Genomic DNA, 26,787 nt, shown 5'->3' on the forward strand with positions numbered 1-26,787 from the left:
AGATCTCGTCGCGAGGGATTTGATGGTGAAAACGGATCTTCAATCAGATTTTTTATTTAAGAGATAAAACATTTTAAAAACCAAAATCCAAAAAGATTCTCACATGCATGCATGCGGTGACGTGACGCAGTCTGTGTATTATAGGATGTGTGGGCTGGTTTCGCTCCCATCACACGTGTGAGCAATAGTGTTATCCTATTTAAAACATGAACCTTTATCAAAACAGTTTGTGTAATTCACATCTAGCTGTTTTTTAAGTATGTCATATTTAACATTCCACAAATAATGCAGCAATTATGAATAAAAAAAAACTGAAGCAAAAATAAAAATAAACCATAAACATAGTGGATATCAGGTTAGATGTGACATAATAATGTCACATTTAAATGTGTCCTAGACAGACCCTTTTCAAAAAACCAGAACATTAAGGGGGATATAGTCCCCTACAAACTAATTGGCTGCATTTACTGAATCTGTAATAGCAGTTAACAAAGAATTATTCTGCATTTACTCAAAATCTCCTATGACAGTGGTCCATATACAATTGTGCAGGTTCATGTACACGATCCTATGAAACTAGTAGGCTTCGTCGGCAAGAGAGCTGCAAAAACCCAAGAAAGATGGAAGATAAAGGACGCTGAACAGTAATCATGTCCTATATATCTAAATAGTTTATTTCTACTAACTCTATTTCTCTTAATATACAGCCTCCACATCACCAAATAAGTCACGTCATCATCCACTAACAATATTTTGTAGCACATGCATACTCTAATATAATGGTTGCAACTCCAATTGTCCAGCATACATGCATACTTTTTTTCACACACAATTACTTTAGAAAGTAATAGCTTTTTTTCTTTTCACGAATACGCGCAAAACATATCATTCCATTGATAGAAGGGGGAAACAAACAGTGGCGGACCTCATGATCTAGGTCATTTGTTCATACATAATTCATCCAATTCTCTCAATATGCAGCCCTCCACATGACCAAATAAGCCACGTCATCATTCACTAACAATATTTTGTAGCACATGCATACCCAATATAATTGTTGCAACTCCAATGGTCCAGCATACATGCGTATTTTTTTTCACACACAGGTACTTCCGAAAGTAATAATTTTTTTCTTTTCACGAATACGCATGGAGAGTATCATTCCATTGATAGAAGGGGAGAACAAACAGTGGCAGACCTCATGATCTAGGTCATTCATTCATACATAATTCATCCAATTCTCTCAACATGCAGCTCTTCACATCACCAAATAAGCCACGTCGTCATCCACTAACAATATTTTGTAGCACATGCATACCCCAATATAATTGTTGCAACTCCAATGGTCCAGCGTACTTGCATACTTTTTCCACACACAATTACTTCCGAAAGTAATAGCTTTTTTTTTCTTTTTACGAATATGCGCGAGCGTATCATTCCATTGATAGAAGGGGAGAACAAACAGTGGCAAACCTCATGATCTAGGTCATTCGTTCATACATAATTCATCCAAAATCAATCTTTAAATTTCCGCAGCAACGCGCGGGGAAATCACCTAGTATATCCAAAATTTTAGAACACAAATTGTATGTGGTTTCCATGCCCATCCTACATGCCTACTCCAGTCTCTACCCCTCTAAGTGCCCCAAACAGTAATATATCTGAAATATACAGCAATTGTGGCCTACGAGAATGAATAGTACCTCGGTGATGTGTTATGCACTCAAAAGTCGGAATCAACCTCCTCTGCCAGTTTATGATCCCCATCCTTAACAATTTCCTATTCATCCCATCTACTCATTTCAAGAGTGAGCTCATCTGAAAGACAGCCAGCTGCATTCTTGACGGCATCCTCCAAGGCCTCCACCTCCCTAACCTTCGCGCTATAACAAACTATCTCAACATGGAGATGCTTGAGCGAATAGAGGTTCTGTATGCCGAAATCAAGACCACCACTCAAAGGGAACACATCATGCGCATTAAATGGAACCCGAAGCTTCTCAAGTTTAGGCATGGCTCCTGCTTCAAATACCAGCCCTGTCCCGCTGTCCCAGCAAGTGAAGTAGAATTCCTTCAGGAATCGGAATACATTGCTGCTGATAATGAGCCTTTCTTTAGGCCTTGCTGTTCTTGAAGATATCCAGAGAAATAACAGAGAGGGCAGGTTACCAAGGACTCAGAATGTTTCCTCATCCACTGGATTGACATTGATGCTGAGGTAAGAGAGGTGGTCAAGTGAGACTATCCACTTTGGGATTCTGGGGAAATAGTAGTTAATGTTCATCTCAAATATCTGGAGTAGATGAGGAGGAGGAAACCAAGAGTCAATTAAGAAATCAAGGGAACAAGAATGGTAGCTCTGAAGATGTATCGAACGAAGGTTGAGCGTGCCTAGTTTGCAGAGGGACATGACCAAGTTATCTACACAAGCTTTCATGCCACCGTTTGTACTACTTATGTGCCAATTCAGGTTCAGCTCAAGTATTCTTAGTTTGGTCAGAGTGCCCAGCTCCTGCAAAGAGGTCAGACAGGTATTCTGGTTGATTTCAATCTCTGATAATTCCCGTAGAGCTCGCATATTCCCAATCCCTTCGGGCAACTCTGCGCTCTTAACTAACAGACATGCCGGTTGCTGTAGTTGAACAATACTAGCTGGCAACTTCTTTACCCATGTCCATCTTAAGTCTAAGGTCTGTAAATTCTGCAATTCTCCAAGTTGTTCAGGAAGTTCTGTGATCCTTCTAACATTGAGTCGAAGGTACTTCAGCTGAGAAAGCCTGCTTATGTGTTCAAGATATTTGTGTTCCAACACCTCTCTATTTTCTATATCTAACACTTACGGATTGAAAGTTTGAAAGAGAAAGCATGTGTTCAGCCTCGGCACATCCAAAGATAGTGAGGGATCTAACATGAGAAACAACCATGTTCGATGGTACCATAGTATGTTCTTGAGCATGATAGTTCAGGGATAGTCGATGAACCTTATCATATGGAAGTGAGTTATGTTTGCTGTCACCAGATAAGGTTACACAATTTTCTTCAATTGACTTGGATATAATTAGGTCAGGAATCATATCATGGACACGACAAGCATTAGCTCGACCATCATACTGGATTTCAACCGGTTCAATCAAGCTTCTGTTTATCAGATCGCTAAAATAGCCTTCTCCTATTTCCTCCAGATTCTGTCCACCTTCTACAATGATAAAACCTTCCGCGATCCATCTCCTTACCAGCCGATCCCTCTTGATCACATAATCTTCAGGGAATATACTTAGATATAGCGAACATGTCTTCAAATGGTAGGGGAGATCATTGTAACTAAGGAACAATATCTTCTTCATCTCTTCCATGTCTAAATCCTTTTCAAGTGCTGAACCAAGAGAATTCCGTATTCTCAGCTATTCTTGTCTGGTACTAGCTTTATTTGCCAATAAGCTAGCTACTGTAATGATTGCCAACGGCAAGCCGCCACATTTTTTTAATATTTCATCTGAAACTTCCCTCAGTTGAAGAGGGCATCCACCTTCACAGCCAAATGCTCGTTTGAAAAATAAGCTCTTAGAGTGAGTTGCACTAAGAGGCTTTATTTCGTACACATGATCACGGTTCTGAGAGCTACAATACTTGGCTACTGTGACGATATGTGTAGTTGTTAGTATTCTACTGGAAAAACTATTTTCAGGAAAAGCACATTTGATTGCTCTCCATGCTGGGGTGCCCCATATATCATCCATTACTATGAAGTACCTATCACAAACTTTACAAATTAGAACATGTATTCCTAGAGCTGCAACCAGTGAATAGCAGTAGTGCTAGTAACTAGTACTAGTAACTACTAGTAAGAATAGTGTACATATATTATCCTACAGATAAATCTGATGTAGCACTAACACAAAGTTCATATGAATGTATAATAAATTAGTGATGACATTTCCGAAGTAAGATTGTTATGAGTAAATAAGGCACACCTTTTATGCTTGAGGAACTGTCTTATTGTGTTGATGAGTTGCTGCTCATCCCATTCTTCGTTGCTGACACACTCTTGACAGTAGATCTGAGAGAGTATATTTCTCAAAATCCTCTTCAAGTCGGGTTTTTGGGACACCGACACGAAAGCTTGACATTCAAATTGCCCTTCCAGCTTCTGGTACATTTGATTAGCAAGAGTAGTCTTTCCAAGGCCCCCAATTCCAACAATGGACACCACCATTAGCTGCTGTGCAATTGCAACTTCCCCTTCAGTTAGCAACTTGATGAGTTTATCCTTTGGGCCATCAATGCCAACGAGCCTCGTCATCTCGGTGAAAAATTCCGGTAAGCGGGGATCTATGCTTATCTTGCTCGGCTTGGAGACTACATCGTCAACCTTGTACCTCGCCCACCGACTGCTAACCTCAATAGCATCTTGTTTGAGAACTTTGATTTTCTTGGCAATGCAATGGCGCGTCTTGGAATTTGTCATTATATCCATGCACCTGCTGAGGCGTCCCTTGAAGCCACGGGGTTTGCGGCTAGACTCGCCACACGGGGACAGCATGAAACTGTCGATGCCATACTCGATGTCGTAGGACAGCTCTCGTACCTCCTTAATCCAACACTTGGACAGCTCATCAGGATCCTCAACCTCGGACATCATCTTGAGAAAAGCATGCATGGTCTCAAGCTCAGCTTTAAGGAACATGACATCACCTTTCACACTTCTGAGAAGTTTATACTCATCAGAGAGCAAAGCACCCAGCTTCCGTAGCACGGAGCCCATGGCTCCAAGTGTTGCACACACAATGGCCTCGTCCATCCCCCTATCTGTGGGTTGAGTTTTTGTGTCCCTGCCACTTCGAAGGTTGAAGCCTTTTATACATGCATAGCCAGTCAAGTATACATAATAAATACATTAAGATGATTGATCAAGTAAAGACAACATAGTGAGTGCGCAGGTGAGATGCCCGCAGCATCTTATCATATAAAAGACATAGATCGTACAAAGCACATTTCAAAAGCAGACAAGCTGTCAAAAAAGAAAGGAAGTATGTACTGTTTGCACCACGATTGCAAAGTCAGTCATTTAGTCAAGAGAAGGAGTCATAAGCCACCTCATGAGAAGACTATTAACGCATAAAGATGTCGATGTCCCAATAATCTAGGAGTATATCAAGTGGAAAGACGGGAATCATAATAGATCCACCTAGACTAGTAAATGAAAGAAAGAGCAGGGCAAATGAATCTAAACAAAGGGAACATGTTTCTTTCTCACGTGCTAGACTTGGTGTCAGTTTTAAGACCAGTGAACAAGACAGGGCTGGGGGGTATGGCTCTGAACAGAGAGGGTAGGCCAGCCATGGTGCTGGAGATGAGAGGGATGAAGGCAGATACTCGGAATCTGGGATTAGATCTTTACTAGTAGTTTAACCTTCTCATCACTTAACTGATGAAGCCTACATGGTATCCCTTTTATAGGGAAGAATCGACTTGAACGCCAAAAACAGAATCATCACTTTCCTACTAAACCATATCTCTATCTTCATATTTAAGTTAATCTTTCCTAACTAAATACTCCCTCCATCAAGAAATACAAGGTGCACATGATTTTGAAGATTTACTTTTACTATCTATTTTATACAACCCGACACCACTGGAAAGTGCTTTTCAATATGTAAGACAATAGGTTTGGGGGAACCGGCACAACCCTCTAGGGGTGGCCTATCACATATATATAATGAGATGGTATACAACGTTACAATATACATGTGTAAATATAGAGGCTATACAGTCTAACACCCTCCCTCAATCTTAGCCACTTCCTAAAGAATCAAGAAGGGTAAGATTGCGCCGACAAGCCTCAAACTGTGGTAGAGGCAATGGCTTGGTGAAGATGTCTGCAAGTTGATCCTTGGAAGAGATGAACTTGATCTGTTGTTGCTTCTGAGAGACACGCTCACGCACAAAGTGATAGCCAACTTCAATGTGTTTCATTCGGGCATGGAATACTGGATTTGCAGAGAGGTATGTAGCACCGATGTTATCACACCAAAGGACAGGAGACTGTGGTTGGGATATACCCAATTCCCGAAGCAAAGACTGTACCTAGATAATCTCCAAAGTGGCATTGGCCACAGCCTTATACTCAGCTTCAGTACTGCTACGTGAGACAGTGGCATGTTTCCGAGCACTCCAGGCGATCAAATTAGAGCCAAAGAACACAACATAACCCCCCGTAGATCGCCTGTCATCTGGATTGCCAGCCCAATCCGCATCAGAATATGCCGAGAGACATCCAGAGAAGGTCGGTCGAATATGCAGTCCATGAGACACCGTGAATCGAATGTAGCGCAAGATACGCTTAACAGCAGACCAATGAGTATCACGGGGTGACTGCAGATACTGGCAGACTCGGTTAACAGAAAAAGAGATGTCAGGTCGGGTAATCGTCAAGTACTGAAGACCACCAACAATACTCCTGTACTCTGTCGCATCAGCAGAAGACAAAAGCTCACCATCAACAGCAGTGATCTTGTCAGTGGTAGACATGGGTGTAGTCGTCGGTTTGCACTTGAGCATCCCAGCCCGCTGCAACAAATCCAAGGAGTACTTCTTCTGCGTCATAACAAGACCATTAGCCCGAGAAGTGACCTCCACACCAAGAAAGTAGTGAAGCTTCCCAAGGTCCTTGACCGCAAAATCAGCACCAAGCGAATGAACAAGAGCAGTAGCAGCCGTCTGAGAGGAGCTGGCCAGAATAATATCATCCACATAGACCAATAAGTACATAGTAACCTCAGGCCTATGTAGACCTCAGGCCTATGTAGAAGAAACAATGAGGAGTCAGCAGTGGACGATGCAAAACCATGAGCACGAAGGGCCATTGCAAGACGAGCATGCCAAGCACGAGGGCAGCAGGAGCCAGCGACATCGAGGACGACGATGGAGCGGCGCTAGAGGAGCCAGTAGCTGCCGAGCTGGGCGACGGAGAAGTCCCAGTGCCAGGCGACCCCGGGTTGCATGGTGCTGAAGACAGCCCGGGAGAGGCCGGCCTGGGTGACAGAGGCCCAGACGCCGTAGGCGAGGCGAGGGCAGGCGAGGCCGGCCCAGTCGACATGGGCGGCGAGGCAAGGACGGGCGAGGCCGGCCCAGTCATCATGGGCGATGAGATAGGGACGGGCGAGACCGGCCCAGGCGTCATTGGCGTGGCCGGCGTCGCGGGCCGAACGGGCAACGAAGCAGGCGAGAGCGCCGGGACATCGACCGATCATGCATGAGCATGGGTACCGAGGCCATGCAAGGATGCCATAGGGTCATCGTGCACGACTGGTGGTGCAGACGAGGAAGGCGATGACGACGAAGGAGGCGATGGCGCCTCTAAAATTTCCAAACGAGCCCCACGTCCAGTGCCTGCACCATGGTTAGGCAGCAATATAGGAGAGTATGCAACATCATCAAATTGGTCAGAAGCAATAGAGGATGAATGCATGGATGGTGGTTCAGCGATGGACACAGGAAGTTTGGCAAAGGGAAAAACATGTTGTGACGCCCCGAGACCGATGCGCCAGGTGTCTTCCAGTTATTCGTGGTTGTTGCCTTGTCATTTGCTTGCGTGTTGCATTTCATCATGTCATCATGTGCATTGCATCATCTGTTTTCAAAACCTGCATCCCCCCGGGTTTCCCCCAGTTCCGTCCGTTGTCCGTTCTGAGCCCAGACACACTTGCACGCGCCCGCGGCACATCCGAAATATTATTTTATAAGTGGCCAGAAAATGTTCTCGGTATGGGTTAAAAGTTGGCGTGCGGTCTTATTTTAGTGTAGGAAGGCCGCCTGTCAAATTTCATCACGTTCGGAGTCCATTTGATAGCCCAACCGTTATCTATAGCGGAAATATAGTCCGTCTAACGTCGGACGTTTTCGGTCTCCGGATACAGTCGCCGGGCCTCTTTCTTTTCTCTTCTCTCAGCCTGAGGCCTTCTGCACAGCCAACTACCTACCGCCAGGTCCAACCTAACCTCTCTCGTCAGCTCGTGACCCTCCTCGCGCGCGCACCCGAAAGCTATCCCGGACCCGACCCGGGCAGTCGACACCATTGGATCCGCATCATCCCCAAACATCTACAAAACATCACCGTTTTCTCATTTGGACTTCCTAGTCTATTTTTCTCGACCGCTCGATTTTATTTGGAGGGACGGATTAGCCCCTAAACTCTCCCTCTTTCCTTATATATATATACTCCCTAGTCTAAATCTAGACCAAACCCTAGAAACTAGGGATCTTGTCCCATCCTCCTCCGCCGCCAGCCCACTATCTCCTCCTCCTTGGGATCCCCTCCTGATCCAAAACCACCAGCCACAGCCGACAACCTTCCCTCCTCGGATCCGCCGCCGCCACACTCAAATCCCACATCGGGATCCTCCCGGATCCCCTTCTCCCTACGCCGACAAGCATCACCAGCAGGTGAGCCCTCGCCGCCTAGTTCTCTCTCTCCCTACACCTCTCTTTTCCCTCTCTGGTTCTCCCCTCACTTCGTCCCTCTCGTGGCTCTCTTCACAGGAGCACGCCAGCGCCATGAAAGCCTCCCGATGGACCCCGACCTCCTCCTCGCCTCGTCAGTGCACGCCGTCAGGCCGTCGTCTCGTTTTTCTCCTCCTCTTTTCCCTTTATTTTCTCTCTCGTGCTCTCTTTCTAATCCTTCTCCCTCTCCATGCGCTTGCCTCTCTGCTAGGATCCGCATGGAGCGCCGGCCGGCCTGAGCCGCCCTTCTTCCTCCGCCTTGCCCGTTCGCCGGAGCTTGTGCGCTGTTCTGCATCACACCGCCGCGCCTGCTGGCCTGATCCGGCCATCTCCGAAGCCTCCTCACCGACCCGCCCTGGACCTGCTCGTCTCTACTGCCTGCATCTTCGCCATCCCCGTCGCCAAGTCCGCCGTTCAAGAGCCCTTGCCGCCGCGCCCGCCTGGATCCAGCCTGGATCCGTCGCCAGCGACCAACTCCGTCCCGTTCCGGCCAGTTCCCGACAGGTCCCCGTCGAGGACGTCTTGTCAAGTCCCTACCGCCGCTGCGGGACGTCCCCTGTTTTACCTGTTGCTGTCGCTGTTCTTCAGAGTGAGTAGTTTGCCCGCTCGCCTGTGCCTCGCGTTGACCGAGCACGATGCCGCAGCGCCCACGCGTGGGCCTCCTCTTGCCTCGCCCCGGCCCAGAGCTTCCTCCAACAAGGCCGGCCCAACACCGAGGCGCCAAGGTCCAGCTCCCTGGAGCGCTGTGAGCAAACCCCCCTGTGCACTTTTAGCCCAGTCCGATTCGGCCCATCTCTGGTTTTTTTCTCTTCTGCGATTTGTCTTTTTCCAGGGCTTTATAGTTTTGCAGAAAAACCCTCTAACTTCATGCATTTAATATCTCCACAACCATGCATCGGATTAAAACAATTTATATATGAAAAATGCTTAAAATTGTGTCAAGTTTCATAATATGCCACTTTCATCCATGTTTAAAATGTTTAAAATGCTGTTTGTTTAAATTTGCTCTTATGACATGCTAAAATGATTTATTTCATAACTTAATAACCGTAGCTCCAAACCTAACAAACTTTATATGTAAATGGGGTAGAAAAATGCCTAGTTTAACATGGTGGCATCACTTTGCATGTTTAACAACCCTAAAATTGTGTTTAGGGCAGAACAGTACCTAATTCATTATTATGCACATGAGGAGTTTCCGGACTTGTTGTTCGTTGTTTCCGGCCTCATTTAAACTTGCCTAGATAGGTAGTTTTGTTATGCTTCACCCCTTGCCATGTTTGATAACATTTAATTTTGTTGGGTACATAAACGAGAGTGAACTAAATGTTTGAATGTGGTGTTTCGTCAATACGCAACTCGTTGCATATAGAGCTCCACTTAATTTGTAGCATTGCTTGTGCACTTTGCCATGCCATCCCTCATTAAACCGGACATGAATCATACTTGATTGTGCATCATGCCATGTTTATGTGCTGGTTGTTTACTATGTTATGTTGTTTGCTTCTTTCCGGGTTGCTTCTCGCGTTAGCTTCGGTTTTGTTCCGGAGTTGTGAGGATCCGTTCGACTACGTCGGTTTATCTTCTTCATGGAGTCGTTCTTCTTCCTTGCGGGATCTCAGGCAAGATGACCATACCCTCGAAATCACTTCTATCTTTGCTTGCTAGATGCTCGCTCTTTTGCTATGCCTATGCTACGATACCTACCACTTGCTTATCATGCCTCCCATATTGCCATGCCTAGCCTCTAACCCACCTTGTCCTAGCAAACCATTGTTTGGCTATGTTACCGCTTTGCTCAGCCCCTCTTATAGCGTTGCTAGTTGCAGGTGAAGATGGAGTTTGTTCCATGTTGGAACATGGTTATTGTTGGGATATCACAATATATCTTGTTTACTTTAATGCATCTATATACTTGGTAAAGGGTGGACGGCTCAGCCTTATGCCTGGTGTTTTGTTCCACTCTTGCCGCCCTAGTTTCCGTCATACCGGTGTTATGTTCCTTGATTTTGCGTTCCTTACGCGGTTGGGTGTTATGGGAACCCCTTGACAGTTCGCTTTGAATAAAACTCCTCCAGCAAGGCCCGACCTTGGTTTTACCATTTGCCTACCTACCACCATATACCTTCCCTTGGGTTTTGCAGACTCAAGGGTCATCTTATTTTAACCCCCCCCCCGGTCGAGTGCTCCTCTGAGTGTTGGTTCGAACCGAGCTGCCTGCGGGGCCACCTCAGGGAAACTTGAGGGTTGGTTTTACTCGTAGCTAGTCTAATACGGTGTTGCCCTGAAAACGAGATACGTGCGACTCCTATCAGGATTTGTCGGCACATCGGGTGGCTTTGCTGGTCTTGTTTTACCATTGTCGAAATGTCTTGTAACCGGGATTCCGAGACTGATCGGGTCTTCCCTCTAGAAGGAATATCCTTCGTTGACCGTGAGAGCTTGTGATGGGCTAAGTTGGGACACCCCTGCAGGGTTTTGAACTTTCGAAAGTCGTGCCCGCGGTTATGGGCAGATGGGAATTTGTTAATGTCCGGTTGTAGAGAACTTGACACTTAACTTAATTAAAATGCATCAACCGCGTGTGTAGCCATGATGGTCTCTTTCTGGTGGAGTCCGGGAAGTGAACACGGTGTTGGAGTCATGCTGGAACGTAAGTAGTTTCAGGATCACTTCTAGTTCACGACCATGCTTTGCCTTCTCTTCTCGCTCTCTTTTGCGTAAGTTAGCCACCATATATGCTAGTGCTTGCTGCAGCTCCACCTCATACCTTTTCCCTACCTATAAGCTTAAATAGTCTTGATCGCGAGGGTGTGAGATTGTTGAGTCCCCGTGACTCACAGATACTTCCAAAACCAGTTGCAGGTGCCGATGAAATCGTGCAGGTGACGCAACTAAGCTCAAGGAGGAGCTCGATGAAGATCTTGTTCATTGCGTTGTTTCGGTTCCAGTTGATCAGTAGTGGAGCCCAGACGGGGCGATCGGGGATCTTTTGCATCAGGGGTTGTCTTTCTTTATTTGGTTCCGTAGTCGGACCTTGATTGTATCTAGATGATGTAATGATGTATTTATGTATTGTGTGAAGTGGCGATTGTAAGCCAACTCTGTACCTCTTTCTTATTCAGTACATGAGATGTGTAAAGATTACCCCTCTTGCGACATTGCCTACAATGCGGTTATGCCTCTAAGTCGTGCTCCGACACGTGGGAGATATAGCCGCATCATGTGTGTTACAAGTTGGTAATCAGAGCCTTCCCCGACTTAGGAGCCCCCTGCTTGATCGAATCGTTGGCTTTGTTGAGTCTAAAAAAATGTTTTGAGTCTTATAGGATTATATATATCAGAGAGTAGGATTCTTTTTACTCCTCAGTCCCTTCGTCGCTCTGGTGAGGCATCCTGACGTAGAGTTTTGACTCTTCTCTTCTCAAATTTCACCAAAAAAAATTTAGGATCATGTGGGTATCTTGGAATCGTTCCGATGGTTTTGTGACGAGAACATTGTTCTTGGTGCCTCCTGACATTTAGGGGTTGTGGCAGTGTCCCGGGGAGTTGAGCTCCGAGATGTTGTTGTCACAATTTTATCATTGCAGTTCTGGAATACCTGAGTTTCGCCAACATCGAAAATCTCTTTTATGCATTTTTTGGTGAGATAACCTCGACGCCACCCAGTACTAGGGCGGGAGTTCAGGAGTATTGCCATAACTCGTATAACAGATGCTTTTCGAAGGTTGAGGTAAATGATTTCCGAAGGTTTCTTGGTTATGTGTTGAAGGATGGATACAGCTGGATGTAGGATTTGCTAGTTTTGGGTGAGATATTATGCTTCCCCTGTATCCCCAACACCTGATTGCGTAACCAGAAAGTTTTGGGAGTTTATAAGTGGGAATTCAAGTAGCTCTTAGGATATCTTTTCCGACAGATGTATGATATGAAATTGGGGTTCGACGTCTAGTGGTCCGCCTATCCACGGTTGGTTTTACAGTGGTCTCGTTGTGTCTTAAAGAGTCCTTGGCTATGATGACTCGGGGACGCTTCGTATGTCATGTGCACTGCCTTGTACATGATGGTGCTGTACGATCGAGCCCGTGTGGGCCCCACCACGAAAACTTCGTACGAAATCTCTATCATGTGTTTGTTCCGGCTTATTCTGCAAGCCAATCCTTTGTTTTGTTTATTTAGTTGTGGTATTCGAGTTGCTTCAATGTCAAGTGTTGATTCCATGCCTTTTCCTAAGTGGTGTTCTCACAAATCCCTATTAATCACCGAGGTTGTCATGTTAATTCGTTTTCAACCGGCGTGTTTCTCTTCAAGTGGATCCGATCATTTCAACATCAGCAAGATCAATTATCAGTTCTTCTCAACGGTGTTCTTTTCATTCATCCCAAGTTGCCTTTGTTTTCCCACCCACCCACCCTTTTTCTTCGAGGACCCAGATTTCTTAATCAACTATCCATTTTATCGATGGAAGTCTCTCCATTCTTTTCCTTCACGTTCTTACCTGGTGGTTCTCTTGAAGATGTTCTACTAGTTCATCATTCTTCGTTCTTTTCTTCTCCGGTGGTTTTAATTCAAGTTTTCGTGTTGATCATATCCTTTTTTCCTCGTTTCAAATGCTTCCTCATGTCGGTGCTCCTCTTAAATTGTTCACCTCTCTCTATCATTTGTTCCGAAGTGCGAAGATATCTTAGAAGATGTTATCTCATTCAATCCGTTCAAGCTATCTCGAGGTTGTTATCTCATTCAAGCCGTTTAATTCAACCGGCGCAATCTCCTTCTCAAGTAAATCGTTCAATGTTGTTTCTTTTGAGTGGGCCCTAACCCACAAGTCTTTTCCCAGGATCTTACCTGACTCTTCTAATCTTCCCGGAGTTACTCTCAAATTATTTTCCAAGTTTGACGTAAGAATGAATTATCATCAGTCTTATGTATTCTTCAAGATCTTTTAATTCTTTCATCGTTGGTTCAACCTTTCTAATTATCATTCCGAAGTGCCTCAACAATTCATGGTGGTGTTTCTTTGTCGTCATTCTCGGATTTGAAGACCGAAGAAGATTTTTCTCTCAATCTTGGTCCGTTCTCTCGAAGATGCGTAGTTCAAGCTTGATGCCATCCTCTCATAATTGTTTTTGATTGTGAGAATTCTTCTCACCTATCCAGAGCAATTCAAGATTCTTTCCAATCTGATTCTCCGAAGGCCACCATTTCGGGTTTATTCATACTCAGCTTTCAACTTTTGTTCTCCAAATCTTACCGGTGCATCATGCAAATATTCTCTAATCAGCTCGTGATCTATTCATTCTCATGTATCTAAATTCCTTCAAGTATCTTCATTCGTTTTCCAATTCTTCCCGGTGAATTTGTGCTTTTGCTATTTTCATGTTCAATTCTTACGGTGGTTCGTTCAAGAGTTCTCTTCCTTGGTTATTATATCAATTTATTCGATGTTTCAATCCTACCGGTGGTTCGTTGAAGACCTTCCCAAGTTTGCGCCATATCTCTTCTTAATCCTTTTTCAAGAAGAATAAGTAGTATGCCAAATCCGTTGCTTGTCATCAATTTAATTGATGAAGGATACGCATAATGTAATTCTTATTCTTGTTTCATCGAATGAATTCAATTCCTTATTCCGAAGGTTCATCAAAATTCCTGGTTTCAATTGCTCATCTTTTGTTCCGGAGTTCCAAGTTTTTCGCGGTCATATCGTCGTGAATCTCTATCTAAATCATTACAAGGCTAAACCTTGTGTTTTCAACTTCTCTTTCTTTTATCATCCTTATTACCAGAGTTCTTCAGGGTGGCTACATGATGGTTCATAAAGGATTTAATTTCTTCTTGAAGTGTTCATCAAGATTCTTTTCAGAGGAACTCAAGCATTCTTCATCTTGCAATCCGGATTGCAATTCCTTCTACCGTATCATTGGAGGCGGTATTATGTCATTCTTCATAATTTGAGTTCATGTTTCATGATTCACATGTTGTTAAGAATGAGGTATTTTAAATCCATCAACCTTCGTTGGAGTTATCTTGTTGCTATTTATGGTGCTTATAAACGACCCAAGTTCTTCATTTATCTTCCTGGTGAAATAAGTTTCCCGTCTCCTTGTTCATATCAATCCAATCTATTGTTTCCGTTAGTGACAGAATTTCGCCTCAATTTTGAGATGCTTTTCATAAGCCCACTATAAGTTTATTCGTTTCGATGTTGGTTTTCCAACAATTCCGTTTTAACCTTCTTGGAAGGGTGTTTTCCAAGCTCATTTGTGGCAGAAGTTGTCATTTTCTTCTCAATTCTTTCCTTTCCAACGACCCAACTTCTTTTCTTTCGTTTCGGAGGCATTTTTTTGTTGCTATATTCACCCATCATCTCGTTTTGTCAAAGATCATGTTCTGTTCGTGCTTATCCATTTAACCGGAGTGTCATGCCCTCTTTTCAAGTTCTTCCCATTCTGTCAAGTTTTACCTCATTTCTCAACCGGAGTGCTGTCTGAAATCTTTCTTACCCCTTCTGCCATTCTTTCAATAGTTCCGGAGGCAGCGTGTTGTTGATTTCATCAAGTATCCTCTCATCTTGTCAAGTTCTTGTTAATTCCTTCCATTCGCAGTCGGAGTGCTGTACAAATTATATCATCCTTATTCCGTCTCTATCTTGTTAACCAGAGTGTTGTCGTAATTAATCCTTATTGTTCCTTGTACTTCTTGTTTCTACCGGAGTGCTTGCATGTACTTCTTGTTCATTGCAACCCTTTTCTCATGTCTTTCAACCTACAGGGTTCTCGTCATGTTCCTTGTTCCTCTTTCCCAACGGAGTGTTTTTCCACTTTGTACATCTTCATTGTATTCTTTTCTTTCAATTTGTTCAACCTCTCAAGGTTCTTTGGTTTCACTCGTTTGTCAAAGAAGCAACTTAGTTTTACCTCTTCTCTTTCTCTTCCGCTTTTCCCTCCGGTGCCATTCTAGATCTCGGGACGAGTCCTCTCGTAGTGGTGGAGTGTTGTGACGACCCGAGACCGATGCGCCAGGTGTCTTCCAGTTATTCGTGGTTGTTGCCTTGTCATTTGCTTGCGTGTTGCATTTCATCATGTCATCATGTGCATTGCATCATCTGTTTTCAAAACCTGCATCCGTCTGTTGTCCGTTCTGAGCCTAGACACACTTGCACGCGCCCACGGCACGTCCAAAATATTATTTTATAAGTGGCCGGAAAATGTTCTCGGTATGGGTTGAAAGTTGGCGTACGGTCTTATTTTAGTGTAGGAAGACCGCTTGTCAAATTTCATCGCGTTCGAAGTCCGTTTGATAGCCTAACCGTTATCTATAGCGGCAATATAGTCGGTCTAATGTCGGACGTTTTCGGTCTCCGGATACAGTCGCCGGGCCTCTTTCTTTTCTCTTCTCTCAGCCTGAGGCCTTCTGCATAGCCCACTACCTACCGCCAGGTCCAACCTAACCTCTCTCGTCAGCCCACGACCCTCCTCGCGCGCGCACCCGAAAGTTGTCCCGGACCCGACCCGGGCAGTCGTCACCGTTGGATCCGGATCATCCCCAAACATCTACAAAACATCACCGTTTTCTCATTTGGACTTCCTAGTCTATTTTTATCGACCGCTCGATTTTATTTGGAGGGACGGATTTCATTTGTGGTACCTTAGAAGGGCACCTTTCGGTATTTGGGGTCGATGCTGCAGGAGGATGGGGGTATTGATGAAGATGTGAACCATCAAATCAAAGCCAGATGGATGAAGTGGCGCCAAGCTCCTGGCATTCTCTATGACAAGAGAGTGCCACAAAAGCTAAAAGGCAAGTTCTACAGGACGGCGGTTCGACCCGCAATGTTGTATGGCGCTGAGTGTTGGCCGACTAAAAGGCGACATGTTCAACAGTTAGGTGTGGCGGAGATGCATATGTTGAGATGGGTGTGTGGCCACAGGAGGAAGGATCGAGTCTGGAATGATGATATACGAGATAGAGTTGGGGTAGCACCAATTGAAGAGAAGCTTGTCCAACATCGTCTGAGATGGTTTGGGCATATTCAGCGCAGGCCTCCAGAAGCTCCGGTGCATAATGGATGGCTAAAGCGTGCGGAGAATGTCAAGAGAGGGCGGGGTAGACCGAATTTGACATGGGAGGAGTCCGTTAAGAGAGACCTGAAGGATTGGAGTATCACCAAAGAGCTAGCTATGGACAGGGATGCGTGGAAGCTTGCTATCCATGTGCCAGAGCCATGAGTTGGTTGCGAGATCTTATGGGTTTCACCTCTAGCCTACCCCAACTTGTTTGGGACTAAAGGCTTTGTTGTTGTTGTTGTTGGACGGATTAGCCCCTAAACTCTCCCTCTTTCCTTATATATATATACTCCCTAGTCTAAATCTAGACCAAACCCTAGAAACTAGGGATCTTGTCCCATCCTCCTCCACCGCCAGCCCACTATCTCCTCCTCCTTGGGATCCCCTCCCGATCCAAAATCACCAGCCACAGCCGACAACCTTCCCTCCTCGGATCCGCCGCCGCCACACTCAAATCCCACATCAAGATCCTCCCGGATCCCCTTCTCCCTCCGCCGACAAGCATCACCAGCAGGTGAGCCCTCGCCGCCTAGTTCTCTCTCTCCCTGCACCTCTCTTTTCCCTCTCTGGTTCTCCCCTCACTTCGTCCCTCTCGTGGCTCTCTTCACAGGAGCACGCCAGCGCCATGGAAGCCTCCCGATGGACCCCGACCTCCTCCTCGCCTCGTCGGTGCACGCCGTCAGGCCGTTGTCTCGTTTTTCTCCTCCTCTTTTCCCTTTATTTTCTCTCCTGTACTCTCTTTCTAATCCTTCTCCCTCTCCATGCGCTTGCCTCTCTGCTAGGATCCGCATGGAGCGCCGGCCGGCCTGAGCTGCCCTTCTTCCTCTGCCTTGCCCTTCTGAGAGGAGAGTATGCAACATCATCAAATTGGTCAGAAGCAATAGAGGATGAATGCATGGATGGTGGTTCAGCGATGGACACAGGAAGTTTGGCAAAGGGAAAAACATGTTGTGACGACCCGAGACCGATGCGCCAGGTGTCTTCCAGTTATTCGTGGTTGTTGCCTTGTCATTTGCTTACTTGCTGCATTTCATCATGTCATCATGTGCATTGCATCATCTGTTTTCAAAACCTGCATCCGTCCGGGTTCCCCCAGTTCCGTCCGTTGTCCGTTCTGAGCCCAGACACACTTGCACGCGCCCGCGGCACGTCCAAAATATTATTTTATAAGTGGCCGGAAAATGTTCTCGGTATGGGTTAAAAGTTGGCGCGCGGTCTTATTTTAGTGTAGGAAGACCGCCTGTCAAATTTCATCACGTTCGGAGTCCATTTGATAGCCCAACCGTTATCTATAGCGGAAATATAGTCCGTCTAACGTCGGACGTTTTCGGTCTCCGGATACAGTCGTCGGGCCTCTTTCTTTTCTCTTCTCTCAGCCTGAGGCCTTCTGCACAGCCCACTACCTACCGCCAGGTCCAACCTAACCTCTCTCGTCAGCCCGCGACCCTCCTCGCGCGCGCACCCGAAAGCTATCCCGGACCCGACCCGGGCAGTCGACACCGTTGGATCCGCATCATCCCCAAACATCTACAAAACATCACCGTTTTCTCATTTGGACTTCCTAGTCTATTTTTCTCGACCGCTCGATTTTATTTGGAGGGACGGATTAGCCCCTAAACTCTCCCTCTTTCCTTATATATATATATATACTCCCTAGTCTAAATCTAGACCAAACCCTAGAAACTAGGGATCTTGTCCCATCCTCCTTCGCCGCCAGCCCACTATCTCCTCCTCCTTGGGATCCCCTCCCGATCCAAAACCACCAGCCACAGCCGACAACCTTCCCTCCTGGGATCCGCCGCCGCCACACTCAAATCCCACATCGGGATCCTCCCGGATCCCCTTCTCCCTCCGCCGACAAGCATCACCAGCAGGTGAGCCCTCGCCGCCTAGTTCTCTCTCTCCCTGCACCTCTCTTTTCCCTCTCTGGTTCTCCCCTCACTTCGTCCCTCTCGTGGCTCTCTTCACAGGATAACGCCAGCGCCATGGAAGCCTCCCGATGGACCCCGACCTCCTCCTCGCCTCGTCGGTGCACGCCGTCAGGCCGTCGTCTCGTTTTTCTCCTCCTCTTTTCCCTTTATTTTCTCTCCCGTGCTCTCTTTCTAATCCTTCTCCCTCTCCATGCGCTTGCCTCTCTGCTAGGATCCACATGGAGCGCCGGCCGGCCTGAGCCGCCCTTCTTCCTCTGCCTTGCCCGTTCGCCGGAGCTCGTGCGTTGTTCTGCATCGCGCCGCCGCACCTGCTGGCCTGATCCGGCCATCTCCGAAGCCTCCTCGCCGACCCGCCCTGGACCCGCTCGTCTCTGCTGCCTGCATCTTCGCCATCCTCGTCGCCACATCCGCTGTTCAAGATCCCTTGCCGCCGTGCCCGCCTGGATCCGGCCTGGATCCGTCACCGGCGACCAACTCCGTCCCGTTCCGGCCAGTTCCCGACAGGTCCGGGTCAAGGACGTCTCATCAAGTCCCTGCCACCGCTGCGGGATGTCCCCTGTTTTACCTGTTGATGTCGCTGTTCTTCAGAGCGAGTAGTTTGCCTGCTCGCCTGTGCCTCGCGTTGACCGAGCACGATGCCACAGTGCTCGCGCGTGGGCCTCCTCTTGCCTCGCCCCGGCCCAGAGCTTCCTCCAGCAAGGCCGGTGCAGCACCGAGGCGCCAAGGTCCACCTCCCTGGAGCGCTGTGAGCAAACCCCCCTGTGCACTTTTAGCCTAGTCCGATTCGGCCCATCTCTGGTTTTTTTTCTCTTCTGCGATTTGTCTTTTTCCAGGGCTTTACAGTTTTGCAGAAAAACCCTCTAACTTCATGCATTTAATATCTCCACAACCATGCATCGGATTAAAACAATTTATATATGAAAAATGCTTAAAATTGTGTCTAGTTTCATAATATGCCACTTTCATCCATGTTTAAAATGTTTAAAATGCTGTTTGTTTAAATTTGCTCTTATGACATGCTAAAATGATTTATTTCATAACTTAATAACTGTAGCTCCAAACCTAACAAACTTTATATGTAAATGGCGTAGAAAAACGCCTAGTTTAACATGGTGGCATCACTTTGCATGTTTAACAACCATAAAATTGTGTTTAGGGCAGAACAGTACCTAATTCATTATTATGCACATGAGGAGTTTCCGGACTTGTTGTTCGTTGTTTCCGACCTCATTTAAACTTGCCCAGATAGGTAGTTTTGTTATGCTTCACCCCTTGCCATGTTTGATAACATTTAATTTTTTTGGGTACATAAACAAGAGAGAACTAAATAATTGGTGTGGTGTTTTGTAAATATGCAACTCGTTGCATATAGAGCTCCACATAATTTGTAGCATTGCGTGTGCACTTTGCCATGCCATCCCTCATTAAACCGGACATGCATCATACTTGACTGTGCATCATGCCATGTTTATGTGTTGGTTGTTTACTATGTTGTTTGCTTCTTTCCGGGTTGCTTCTCGCGTTAGCTTCGGTTTCGTTCCGGAGTTGTGAGGATCCGTTCGACTACGTCTGTTTGTCTTCTTCATGGACTCATTCTTCTTCCTTGCGGGATCTCAGGCAAGATGACCATACCCTCGAAATCACTTCTATCTTTGCTTGCTAGATACTCGCTCTTTTGCTATGTCTATGCTACGATACCCACCACTTGCTTATCATGCCTCCCATATTGCCATGTCAAGCCTCTAACCCACCTTGTCCTAGCAAACCATTGTTTGGCTATGTTACCGCTTTACTCAACCCCTCTTATAGCGTTGCTAGTTGCAGGTGAAGATGGAGTTTGTTCCATGTTGGAACATGGTTATTGTTGGGATATCACAATATATCTTGTTTACTTTAATGCACCTATATACTTGGTAAAGGGTGGAAGGCTCGGCCTTATGCCTGGTGTTTTGTTCCACTCTTGCCGCCCTAGTTTCCATCATACCGGTGTTATGTTCCTTGATTTTGCGTTCCTTACGCGGTTGGGTGTTATGGGAACCCCTTGACAGTTTGCTTTGAATGAAACTCCTCCAGCAAGGCCCGACCTTGGTTTTACCATTTGCCTACCTACCACCATATACCTTCCCTTGGATTCTGTAGACTCAAGGGTCATCTTATTTTAACCCCCCGGGCCAGTGCTCCTCTGAGTGTTGGTTCGAACCGAGCAGCCTGCGAGGCCACCTCGAGGAAACTTGAGGGTTGGTTTTACTCGTAGCTAGTCTCATCTTGTGTTGCCCTGAGAACGAGATACGTGCGACTCCTATCGGGATTTGTCGGCACATCGGGTGGCTTTGCTGGTCTTGTTTACCGTTGTCAAAATGTCTTGTAACCGGGATTTCGAGACTGATCGGGTCTTCCCTCTAGAAGGAATATCCTTCGTTGACCGTGAGAGCTTGTGATGGGCTAAGTTGGGACACCCCTGCAGGGTTTTGAACTTTCGAAAGTCGTGCCCGCGGTTATGGGCAGATGGGAATTTGTTAATGTCCGGTTGTAGAGAACTTGACACTTAACTTAATTAAAATGCATCAACCGCGTGTGTAGCCATGATGGTCTCTTTCCAGTGGAGTCCGGGAAGTGAACACGGTGTTGGAGTCATGCTGGAACGTAAGTAGTTTCAGGATCACTTCTAGTTCACGACCGTGCTTTGCCTTCTCTTCTCGCTCTCTTTTGCGTAAGTTAGCCACCATATATGCTAGTGCTTGCTGCAGCTCCACCTCATACCTTTTCCCTACCTATAAGCTTAAATAGTCTTGATCGCGAGGGTGTGAGATTGTTGAGTCCCCGTGACTCACAGATACTTCCAAAACCAGTTGCAGGTGCCGATGAAACCGTTTAGGTGACGCAACTAAGCTCAAGGAGGAGCTCGATGAAGATCTTGTTCATTGCGTTGTTTCGGTTCCAGTTGATCAGTAGTGGAGCCCAGATGGGGCGATCGGGGATCTTTTGCATTAGGGGTTGTCTTTCTTTATTTGGTTCCGTAGTCGGACCTTGATTGTATCTAGATGATGTAATGCTGTATTTATGTATTGTGTGAAGTGGCGATTGTAAGCCAACTCTGTACCTCTTTCTTATTCAGTACATGAGATGTGTAAAGATTACCCCTCTTGCGACATTGCCTACAATGCGGTTATGCCTCTAAGTCGTGCTCCGACAAGTGGGAGATATAGCCGCATCGTGGGTGTTACACATTCTCATCAAACACGACGTCCCGAGATATATAGACACGATTGGTGGGAACATGAAGACATTTGTAACCTTTATGAAGAGAACTATAACCAAGAAAGACACACTTCTTGGAGCGAAACTCAAGCTTGCGCTTGTTATATGGACGGAGATGCGGCCAGCAAGCACACCCAAAAACCTTGAAGAAGGTGTAATCAGGTTGTTCATTAAGGAGAACCTCAATGGGAGTCTTCATGTTCAAAACACGAGTGGGGGTACGGTTTATGAGAAAGCATGCAGTGGTGAAAGCATCACTCCAAAACCGAAACGGAACAGATGCTTGGGCCAAAAGAGTAAGACTAGCTTCAACAATGTGACGATGCTTACGTTCAACTGAACCATTCTGCTGATGTGTATGTGGACATGCTAAACGGTGAGCGATCCCAAGCGACTGAAAGAAGGAGTTGAGGTTGCGATACTCGCCCCCCCCCAGTCCGACTGGACATGAACAATTTTGTGCTTGAGAAGGCATTCAACATGTTTTTGAAACTGAACAAAAATGTCAAACACATTAGATTTACGTTTAATAAGATAAAGCTAGGTAAAGCGACTATAAGCATCAATGAAACTGATATAATAATTGTGACCACTGACAGAAGTCTGAGCAGGACCCCGTACATATGAAAACACAAGTTCTAAAGGATGTTTCACCTCACGATTGGACTCCAAAAAAGGAAGTTGATGACTCTTCCCCTGCTGACAAGCATCACACACTGCTACATCTTTATTACTAGACAAGCTAGGAAGCTCATGAAGACACAAAACATGACGGACAATAGGTGTGGCCGGGTGACCAAGACGAGCATGCCACTGTGACGGAGATACCCGAACTCCACTGAAAATGCGAGCGATGCCAGGATGCTCCAGACGGTAGAGACCCTGGCACAGCTGCCCACTAAGATGAATGTCCCCCGTGCCCCGATCCTTAATAAAAAGATCAAAAGGATGAAATTCACAAAGCACATTATTATCACGTGTGAGTTTAGGAATTGAAAGAAGATTATGCGTCACAGATGGAACTCTAAGAACATTGCGAAGCTGAAGACTCCTATTGGCATGTCTAGTGAGAAGAGAAGATTAACCAATATGAGAGATGTGCATACTTGCTCCATTGGCGGTGTGGATCTTGTCGGAGCCATGATAGGGTTCACGAGTGTGAAGCTTCCCCATCTCGCTCGTCAGGTGCTCCGTCGCCCCAGAGTCCATGTACCAGCGGGGATCGATGGAGTAGGACTGAGTGTGTCCTTGTTGCTTCTGCGGCGCCGGACGATCAGCCATGGCAACCTGTCGGGCAAAGTTGCATGTGTCCTTGTCGTCATTGCCAAGACCAAGAAAACTCCGCTGAAAGCGTTTGTGACACTTGGAGGACCAGTGCCCCTCAATGCCACACAACTGACACACGCGTCGACCACCGGCCCCTGGTAGGGTTGCGGACGCAGGGGAGCCGAAGATGGCGAAGATGAAGCATTGGGCAGCCCCTTTGACGAGCCGCGGCCACCCTTAGTGGCGGCGTTCGCGGAGAGGGAGCCGTGACTAGCCTTGGAGCGGCGCGCTTCGACACGCTGCTCGGTGAGGAGAAGGCGGGAGTAGACCTCATGTGCCATCATGGGAGTCGAGTTGCCTCGCTCGTTGATGATCTCGACCAAGGCATCATACTCCTCGTCGAGCCCGTTGACGATGAAGGAGTTGAACTCGGAGTCGGTGAGCGGCTATCCAATGGAGGCCAACGTGTCAGCAAGGCCCTTGACCTTGTTGTACAACTCCGTGGGCGTGGATTCAAGCTTCTCGCACTTGCCAAGCTGATGACGGAGCGCAGAGACACGAGCCTGAGACTGCGCCGCAAACGAGCGCTCAAGGATGGTCCAGGCCTCATGAGACGTCTTGGCGAAGACAACAAGCCCGGCGACAGCCGGAGAGAGCGACCCCTGGATGGAGGAGAGGTTCGCCTGGTCCTGCCCCGTCCAAAAAACGGTGGGCCGGATTGTAGACCGGACCGTGCACGCTGTCCACCAGCGCGGGGGGGGGGCAGGAGAGAGAGTCGTCGACGTAGCCAAGCAGGTAATGACTCCCCAGGAGCGGAAGAACATGTGCACGCCAGAAGATATAGTTGTCCGACGACAACTTGATGGTGATAAGGTGGCCGAAGTGAAACGGCGGCGGCGGCGACGATCCAATCGAGGAGACGGCCTGGGGTGAGGGCACCATAGAGGCCGTCATCGTGACCGGGGACGCGTCCGGAGGAACAAAAGGCACATGGGCAGACGGCGCCGTAGCCGGGCTCGACGCCGACAACCCTGCCATCAAGGCAGACTCGGGCGCCACCGGCGGTAGCGACGGGACAGCACCCGCGGCAAAAGAGGCGGACGACGCAGCAGCGGTGTGCACCGCGAGCTCGCGCCCGAACGACGAGGACGTCGGAGGAGTCGAGAAGAAGGAGCCTACGCTCCGTGTCCCGAGCGGGGCCGGCACAGCGGCGACATCCAGCGGAAGGGACAACAGCGCCGCGAGGGAGGCCGGCAAGAACCCTGCGGTAGTTGAACCAGACGTGGCGGCGGCGCGATCAGGAGCGGCTGCGGTGATGGCGGCGGCGGCGGCAGCGGTACCGGGTATTAGGGTTTAGCGGAAGCAATCGTAACCTGGCGTGATACCATGTAAGACAATAGGTTTGGGGAACCGGCACAACCCTCTAGGGGTGGCCTATCACATATATATAATGAGATGGTATACAACGTTACAATATACACGTGTAAATACAGAGGCTATACAGTCTAACACAATACAAATCTAACGATATGAATTCTGTATAACGCACTCGAGGTTTCGTCGAACAAAGTCTCAATGAAAGACAATTCTTGGGAACGTGTGTGCTTTATATTCTGGGCGAGGAAATATCTTCCCTGACTAGATAATTTTCCCTGGTCACCATATTTATTGATCTGGTTTTGTTGGAGATATCAACATGCGACTCCGTGGGCTCCTCTGCCCATAGCAGGAGCAAAGAAGTAATGGTTAAAACAAGGTAATATGTGATTACTTTAGCGGCCAATGCAAGATAGTAAATTAACACAGTTGACATGAGAGTGTTACCTTTTTAATTAGTGCAGGCAGTTCAAATTGATTGGTTACATTAGTCCCCAACTCCACACTAACCACCATAACAAATATAAAACTGGGAAATGGACAGGATTAGGAAATTTTCTTAAGCAGACAAGAGGCAGTGGAAATTTCTTGTTTGGACACCCAAGACTATTTGGTAGGAGGTCAGAGTCAGCTTTGAGGAACATGACATCGCCAATCACATTTGTAAGAAGAATGCAATATGCCTCTCCAAAGAGAAGCTTGTATTCATTTGTGCGCAAGCCTATGTAGATCTTCTCGTGGTCGGTAGGCAGATTCAACCAAGGACAGTCAGGTCGTGAACAAGAAAGTAAGAAATAGCCCATATTTCTGAAAACAGGCTTTCACCCCACTTTATATATAAAGCAACAACACCAAACAGTACACATGAGAAGACTCTTACAATAGCCGATATTCGAGTATCGTGTTGAGCTGTAACCGGGAAGATACTCCAGGCACCAGGGTATAAGGAGCAAAGGTGACACCATTTTCAGCTACCTCAGTCCGTTAAAATTAGTTGAAAGGCTAATTCATTCATTGGTGAAACGAAAAGGCAAATTAAGCTAAACAAGACAGTGATTGAGTGACTGAGCTGTTGTGCCGAGTGAAGTTTCTAGGCATGTGAAAGAAAGAACAAATTGCACAAAGAAGAGGTGAAGATCGGTCACTGTCAATAGGAGAGAATTTCAACTCACAGGAAAGAAGTGTGCAGATTCACTACCCCATATCTCGCTTTCTACTTCAGCAACCACCCGAGGAGATCCCTCCGGTCATCAGGGCATCACGGCATCACCAGTCACCAATCATCTTCCCCGGCCAGTAAAAATCATCCCAAAAAGGAAGAAGCATCAGTGACCAAATGACAAAGGCAAATTAAGCTGAAGGGGGCGGTGTATCGAGCATGCGATTTCTTTCAGGTTACCTCCGAGAGCACGATCCGTCAACTGAGCCGCCGAAGGTAGATCTTCCCACGGATACGATGTATCTCCAAGATAAGGGATCCTCGAAGAAAGGAGATCATCTTGGTCCGATTGCCCAGCCAGTTAAACATCAGGGGATCCCCGCGACAAAAATAATAAGAAGAGGCAGGATGAACGCGGCACGAATTGCTGGCGTTGTAGCAGCAGAAGTTTGCCGGATGCAGTAGATGTACAGCAAGTGGTAGCGGGATAGGAGAGGGGAGCAACAGCACGGCACAAGGCAGCGGGACGGCGTAGGTTGCCATCGCCGTCGTCGGAGATGTTCGCCGGAGAGAGAGGGGGAAGAAGATGCTTGGGCTGTTGGGCTAACTATACTGGGCCTTCCCTAAAGAAACTAATACCGGCGTAAAATGCCAATGGAGACCGGGGCTCCATGGAGCTCGTTTTCAAAATATAATTTTCTACAGCGTGAAAAATTCGATTTTTTTGTGAATATACACACACATGTATATTAAATATGTGCAAAGTTTAATACTAAAATTATACTTTCACATGTGGTGTACAAAAAAAGACAAATACATATTTCCAAACTAGGCTGCCATTTTTTGTTATTGGGCAGGAACTTCCTTTTTATACAGCCTACAAATCACAATATTTTCAAACGATTTTTCACATGCTCATGGTGAATACATACAAGTTTTCATGGAAAAAATGATTTTTTTAACTTTCAAATATGATTTTCTAAAAAAACAAAAAAGGGCTCAGGGAGCCCGGGTCTTACTAACAAAGTGGGGGTTGGGCTACTCCATTTTTGACCCATTAGCAATCTGCTATTTCAATCATTGGCCATGGAAGTTGATCTAACTCTGTCAAAATCATCGGTTAAGGTGTACCCCTTGCAAAGGTGCAAGGTCACTCCCATTTTCTTTCTCTGGCGGTGAGAAGTGGAAGTGGTGCACTCATTTTGTCGTAACCTTGGAGTTTTGTGTTTTTCTT

General features: G+C 46.7%; 1 pseudogene; it reads right to left on the minus strand.

Annotated features, from left to right (window-relative positions):
- Positions 1-1,438: 1,438 nt before the first annotated feature.
- Positions 1,439-26,213, minus strand: LOC125508118 (annotated as a pseudogene).
- Between the last annotated feature and the right edge of the window lie 574 nt (positions 26,214-26,787).

The sequence above is a fragment of the Triticum urartu genome, chromosome 5 (genome assembly GCF_003073215.2).
Source record: "Triticum urartu cultivar G1812 chromosome 5, Tu2.1, whole genome shotgun sequence".
NCBI classification, from domain to species: domain Eukaryota; kingdom Viridiplantae; phylum Streptophyta; class Magnoliopsida; order Poales; family Poaceae; genus Triticum; species Triticum urartu.